Raw genomic sequence first — 7,632 nt, 5'->3', positions numbered from 1 at the left:
GGATACTTTAACCTACCACATATCAATTGGGATACTTTCTTGTCGGGTCACGTTGAGACTGACTGTGGTGAAAAGTTGTTGGAAATAATGTTTGCTCAGAACATAAAGCAAATAGTCGGTGAATGTACAAGAGTAACGTCTTCGCTTAGGTCGGTCCTAGGAAATAAAATAGATGATTACGAGATATTGATGGCGTTGCTGGATCACAAAATGGTTTCCGTTACAATTCCATTAAGTGTGTCACAAACTAGATCTTATAAGACTGTACAAATGAAGGATTACACGAACGCAGATGACACTTTCATTCTTGACACGCTAGGGTATTCATTTAGCCAATTTTAGCATATATCCGAGCTGGAAACTAGAGGAATTATAGCAGCACTTCAAAGGTATAATCAAACATTGGCTTCATGAATTAATTCCTAGCAGAGTGAAGAAAATAAAGAAGCATAATCCCTGGATAACGCAAGATATTGTTCATAAAAAGCGGAAATTAAATAGCCTGCATAAAAGAAAGTATCAATCAACAGAAATGGCGTGTGCACAAAGGGAACTGAAGGATGCACTGTTGGAATCTAAGCAGTATTTTTTTAATTACAAGCTTAGTACATTTTAAAAATATTTGCCTAGAAAGTTTTGGCTTTATATGGCTGATAGGCGGGACAAAATTAGGGAACTAAAATGTGGTAATGAAATTCCGACTCAAAAGGCTGACATTGCAGACAGCTTGAACAGTTTCTTTCAGTTTTCAATCGACGTAAAAGCAATCAGGGAGACGTGAGTATGACATGCTACTTATCTGAAACAATTGTAGATATTATTATCAGAGAAAGGAGGATAATTTGAACAACTTGCCTCTCGATTCAAAAAAGGCGAGTGGGCTCGATGAAACACCCACCCCTCTTTTGAAGGGTTATGTAGAGTAGTTATCACCTTACTTGAAAATTATTTTCCAAAAGTCCCTTTGTACTGACTCTGTACCATGCGACTGGAGCAAAGTGTTCATTATTCCTGTGTTTAAAAGTGGTGATTGATTCTCTGCAAACAATTACCAACCGGTTTAACTTGCATCATTTTGCTGCAAAACATTAGAACACGTAATAGCCAAGCACATTATCACATTTTTGGAAAGCAAAAATTATTTTTAGTCTTCTCAGCATGCTTTCAGGAGCGGTGTTTCAACTACAATGCATCTTATTGAAACGATTCATGATTTTTTGCGACTGCTTCAGATATGTACTAAAGACAACTTCATGTCATATGTGTACATTTTGCTAAAGCTTTCAATAAGGTGCCTCACGATAGATTGACGATTAAACTCCGTCTTGCCGGACTTAGTCAATCTGTGCTGTGTTGGATCCAAGCTTACCTGAAAGATACGAAACAATAGGTGAAAATAGACGATGTCGTGTCTGGTTAACTAGAAGTATTTTCAGGAGTCCTGCAGGGCTCAGTTCTCTGGCCATTATTATTTTTTATACATATTAATGATATTGCAGAGATAGCAAAGCCTTCTGTAAACCTCAAACTGTTTGCAGATGATTGTTTAATTTACGTAGAAATAGCTAACAGGGATGATAATCTGAAAATTAACCAATGTCTACAGGCGTTATACTTGTGGTGTCAAACTTGAGGAACGAAAATAAAGGACTCAAAGTCAACAATCACCCACATTTTGAAAAAGAAAAAGATAATCCCATTTGAATATCACATCGGGAGTCGCGCCTTGTTGACAGTAGATACTTTCTCAAGTACCTTGGTGTTACAATTAAGCATAACTTAAAGTGGCATACACATATTGATAATGTGTGCTCCAAAGCATCACGGATGCTATACTTTCTAAGGAAAAAACTGCTGGGCACTAGTAGCGACGTAAAACTTACTGCTTTTAAGATGTTTATACGACCGATACTTGAATATGCCAGTGTTGTCTGGAGTCCTCATCAGAAAATATTGAAAAATAAGTTAGAAAGAATACGTCTTGCAATCCGTTTTATATGTTCAAATTACACAAAGGATGACTCAGTTACAGCGATGTTAAGATTGTGTGATCTAGAATTGCTAAAGAAATGCAGGCTTAAAAATAAGATTAAGTTTCTTTTCCAAATGATGAAAAGCGATTTTAGTATTAACAAAATCGACTACTTATTATTGCCTGGGAAACGAAGTAAGAGGGCGAATCATACGTGAGTGGTCCAGCTTTCACTCGAATGAATGTGTTTCAGTATTATTTTTTTCCTGATGCAATTGAGGCATGGAACAGGCTTCCGAAAGATGTGGTCAATATAAATGATGTTTCTGAATTCATGTTTACTTGACGTGCATCTATGTAATTAATTCTGATTATTAGTTTGAGCTTCAGCTATGGTTACTGTTATGTCTCTTGTTGTTTGGTTGTATTACTTATTTTATACATATATGTACATAAGTGTGTGCGTATGTGTAAACTTCTGTATGCAGAACATTCCCTCCCTGTAATGACCCTCAAGAGAGGGTCAACATTATTTCTAAATAAATAAAATAATTAAAATACACCTTGTTCTGCTGCAGCTGCAGTTTAGCATTCATTTCCTTTGAGATTCAACGTAACCACATATTTCTAATGCATCAATGTTCTTGTTCATCTGCACGACTTTTTTCCATTTGGCTTTGAGACTGTTTCTTCACACTTTTCTTTTTGACTTTTTCTCGCTGTTGATTAATTGGTGCAAGTGCAGTTTATATATTGGATAATATCTGCTTTACACTTTCTAGTCCTGATTTCAAGGTGAACAGCAAGGTTTTCATCTCAGTGGTGATGTTGAAAATCTTGTCATATTTGTCGGGGCCATGGTTTTTCTCAACATCTCCACTTAACTGCAGCAGCGACATAATTATTTGAACACATTCATAGCAACAAAGGGCATACAGCGCTTAGTATAATTGCAAGAGCGAAAACATTGCTTGGTAGGCTTAGCAAATGCCTTCCTTTCACTAACCTAAGTAAAAAAGAAATAAGAATGATGCTGTGGGTGGTGTCACCAAGTTTACTGAACTGCGACTTTGGGTGGATGCTTCTTATGCGAAAGCAAAAAATGTCCCAGGGTTGGCAGCAAGCCAATGGTAGGGTGAAGACCTGGTACCGGAGACACTGTGTCCACATATGTAAAGGATGCACGGATCTGTGTGAGCACAACGGCAGGAAAGGTAGGCACCAAGTGATCTATTGCACATGTCACTGCAGCCACATGATCCATCAGGGCTGTGCAGGATCCATAGCAGAGTGCAGCCAGTAAGTGCAACAACTCTGCAAAAGAAGCACAGCAATTAGGAAGATGCCTTGGGCAGTGTTAATAACTCCCCTCTGACATTGATAATCAGAGTGGACTTGGTGGCAGTAATACTAAGCTCTGATGCTGAGCAATTGAATGCCAACCACAGGCTACATGGGAAATGCTGCCTAACTTTGCTGCAGATAATAGATGAAGACAATGGTGGCAGTAAGAAAAGTGATGTTTTAAAGCTTTGAGTACTACCTGATATTCAAATAGCACATCTACAGGCTGAGAGTATGACTTCAGGGCTTTTCCAAAGGTAGACTAAGTTACCCACACACTTGCCTACACACACTATAAACAAAAAAGTTGAATAGGAGCATTAGTGGTGCTTACGCAATGAGATTTGAGCAAGCCCATGTGGATCAACAAGAAAATGAAGCTTTCGAGAAGGTAAGAAAATATTTCGAAAGCATGGATTGATGGGCTATAAGGCTATCCAAGAGAGCCAATTGAAATTGGACAACAGACGTGCTTCAAAATAACACAGACGTTAGAATTAATATATGCAGTCTACCAGAAATTCACAAGGGATCAACTTTTCTTTTAATAAAGTTTTTTTGCAGCAAAAACAGAAATTGCATTCAGAGATTTCAAAACAGGCTAATATTAAGCAGCTGAGTAGAGCACTAATCTAAGTGGCTATTTCCTTCACCATCAAAAATGAGCTACAAATAATTATTACCTATTTACTTACTCAGGCATTGGAAATTGATATACTTGATTATAATAGCTTTTACCATGATAGCGTTAAGGGCCCAGTCTTGCAGAAAATCCAGTGCCGGCATCCAGCGTACCATGTTGGACGTTTCAGCAAAAAGATTTTCGAACCACCCATACCTAGGCCCTCCACGTGGCACAAGGAAGTTACTGAACTAATTGAATTTCTCAATCTAAAATACGCTGAAAAATCGTAAAGTAAGGCTTACACACAACCTACAGACACGTTAGCATCGGATTGTAATTTGAATATATCAGAAAACATAATTCTGTTACGCGAAAACTCAAACCCCTTTTCCAGCATTTCTACCATTCATAGACCGGCCACGGTGGCCGCTATTTGTGCGCACCGATGCACGAGTATCTCAGGGGCCACAGAGTGGCACACCCGATTCCTTGCAATACCTCCAGATGGCTCTCGCTTCCGCCGCATCGCGGCCCACGCAAGAGGCCGCATTTCTACCAGAAAGCCCGCCTTCGTGCATAGCATTTGCCGTGAGCATTTCCTGATAAACATTACGATTACATACGCTGCAGTTGCCGGGAAGCATGAGAAGCAGTCAGGAATCTTTGAATGCTATCGCATTCCCCTCTTAAAGGCAAAGCTTAAGTACTGTCTAAATTTTGCCATGCTATCAAATAACAATGAAATTCGACTACAAGCAACTCCGTGCACTGTTTAGTTTGAATGTGGTACTTTCATTTTTGGTCATCTTTGTCAATTTCTGGCATGCCAATAGCCTCAAGAAAAAGACCTCAACAGGCATTATCCCAAAATGAACAATGCAAAATGTGTACAGTGGTTCCCAGTGACAGCAATAAACATTATTTCTACATTTTAATTATAACCACAGTTAATATCCCCTGTTCTTTTCTTGATTTAGTCGTCTGTTTGCTCATATGGATAATGCAGAAACACTTTTCGTGGTGCGTAGTTTTCCCTTGGACAAAGGTACATATGCTTTTCCAGCATTTCTACCATTCATAGACCGGCCACGGTGGCCGCTATTTGTGCGCACCGATGCACGAGTATCTCAGGGGCCACAGAGTGGCACGCCCGATTCCTTGCAATACCTCCAGATGGCTCTCGCTTCCGCCGCATCGCGGCCCACGCAAGAGGCCGCATTTCTACCAGAAAGCCCGCCTTCGTGCATAGCATTCGCCGTTAGCATTTCCTGATAAACATTACGATTACATACGCTGCAGTTGCCGGGAAGCATGAGAAGCAGTCAGGGATCTTTGAATGCTATCGCGTTCCCCTCTTAAAGGCAAAGCTTAAGTACCGTCTAAATTTTGCCATGCTATCAAATAACAATAAAATTCGACTACAAGCAACTCCGTGCACTGTATAATTTGAATGTGGTACTTTCATTTTTGGTCATCTTTGTCAATCTCTGGCATGCCAATAGCCTCAAGAAAAAGACCTCAACAGGCATTATCCCAAAATGAACAATGCAAAATGTGTACAGTGGTTCCCAGTGACAGCAATAAACATTATTTCTACATTTTAATTATAACCACAGTTAATATCCCCTGTTCTTTTCTTGATTTAGTTGTCTGTTTGCTCATATGGATAATGCAGAAACACTTTTCGTGGTGCGTAGTTTTCCCTTGGACAAAGGTGCATAGTCAACCTCATCTTGACCAAAGAAGAACAGTGTTAACTGTTGATGCTTAAACACAGCCTTTAGAAGTAGCCGTGTTCTTGAAAAAGAGGCAACCCAGACAACACCAAGGAGCTCAGGCACTTTTACAACCTGCTTTGAGGGTGGCCAACAGAGCATGTTCAATCAAGTATGGGTGACATAGAGAACTTTCCGCACCCTGAGTATTACTGCTTGGAATGTTACCAAAAATGCAGAAAGAAAAGAATGGAGGTTGTACTAGAAGTCGAAACGCTTTCAGGTCAATAGATGTATGCAATCCTCACATTTACAGAGCAACTGCGCTGTTGCAACGAGTACTGTATTGCATTGGCTAACAACAACCTCACCAAAATCCACTATTACTTTCTTTGTCGTGGTCTAATATTTAGAAGCTGAAAACGGGTAAGACACATATTCTCTAAATAAATTTTTTATTTTAGTCTTAGCACGTCTGAACGAAATCACAAATTATTTTAGTGCCCGAGCTTTTAGAGCAAAAGCTCTACACCTCAAGGTACAACATCCAAGGTCAATCTCGGCGCGCATTTGACCTTCAGCCGCGGGCGCAAGTATGAAGGTGTGACGTCGCATCGCGTGATCTGCTACGAAGAGGTGTTGCAGCTGCACTTGCTCCAGCCTCGCCACTGTGTACCATGTGACTAGACGAAGGTATAAAGGGCTAAATATAGTCCCACGAAGCGTGAGCACATGCACACAATACGTCACGCTGGCGATAACAACAGCATCTATACTTTGATCGACGGTTCGACACACTGGCGCAGCCAACGTAACCGAATGCCGCCAACACACTAACGTGCCCAGCGTCGAGCAACACTCACTCGCGCGCCGATAATGTTGGACTATAATTGCGCATTAACAGCTGCTTCGGCAGCGCTTGGTCTCAACATGGATGAAGCACGCACCAGTGCGAGCACATCAACTCTCCGCCACAGGTGCCAGGTTGAGTCTGAGCACCTTGCCGATATAGCTCACCGGGAAGAAGCACTGAAGAATCGTGTCTAACCATGCTTAACAGAGCTAGTTAGTTAAATGTGGTAACATCGTGTGTCATCCAAGGTGTATGTTTGCGAACTTTCTTATTTTTACTAGGGATGAATTTGTTAATGCAGTAGTGGCACATAATTTTGAAGCGATTCCAAAGAAAGCAGGCATAATTGATGGTAAAATCAACAAGACAGTTTTTCATGTGCTCTATGATGGACACATCATCGGCATGAGAATAATCTTTGTAGCTAAGCACTGAGGAATAGTTTTGCACCATCTGTACAACTGGTAAGCTAATGCTCACCAGGTAGTGGTCGGAAAGTCCTTCTTCAACACAAACAAAATATTCCAAAAAATCCTGGCTAAGAAATAACAAGTCGAGAATTGAACTGCAAGTGCCCTGTACGCGTGTCAGCTCGCGTACCACCTGCTTCAGGTTATAACGTAGCATAATATTGAAGACAATGCTGGTGTGCTTGCTGAACGCATTTCCAGTATCAAGGCACTCCCAATCGATGCTCGTTAAATTAAAGTCACTTGTCAATATACCGTATTTATTCGAATCTAGGCCGATAGTTTTTTTCAAATAATCATATTCCAAACTCTAGGGTCGGCTTAGATTCGAGGATTTTAAAAAACGTGCCAGTTTTTCATTGAAACTGCTAAATATGGTGCATAGCTAGCGCCATCTAGAAAAGTCAGTATCGCAGCCACTACTAGCAACCAACCGTACACTAGCGAGGTCGCCATTTTGACCTGTGTCGTGTTGGCCGTATCGGTGTGCAGTGTGGTGTTATCGCGATGGCACCAAGCAGGAGATGCCACTACAGTGCCGCTTTCAAGCAAAAAGTTGCGATAGCCGCAAAGGCATCGTCGAATCTTCAAGCCGGGTGGGACTTCGGCGTCGACGAGAAAAACGTCCGTCGTTGGAGGGGACAATGACAGCA

At 40.9% G+C, this 7,632-nt stretch overlaps 1 long non-coding RNA gene across 1 annotated transcript in view; it reads right to left on the bottom strand.

Annotated features, from left to right (window-relative positions):
* Positions 1-3,008: 3,008 nt before the first annotated feature.
* Positions 3,009-7,632, bottom strand: part of LOC126516522 (uncharacterized) — a 28,267-nt gene continuing 23,643 nt past the window's right edge. Inside the window, exon 4 of the long non-coding RNA XR_007596068.3 lies at positions 3,009-3,286. This is a non-coding gene — a long non-coding RNA (uncharacterized lncRNA). The remainder of the gene's footprint in view (positions 3,287-7,632) is intronic.

This window comes from Dermacentor andersoni, chromosome 1 (genome assembly GCF_023375885.2).
Source record: "Dermacentor andersoni chromosome 1, qqDerAnde1_hic_scaffold, whole genome shotgun sequence".
Lineage (NCBI taxonomy): Eukaryota > Metazoa > Arthropoda > Arachnida > Ixodida > Ixodidae > Dermacentor > Dermacentor andersoni.
The sequence above is the reverse complement of the archived record's forward strand: the minus strand, read 5'-3'. Positions and strand labels throughout refer to the sequence as shown.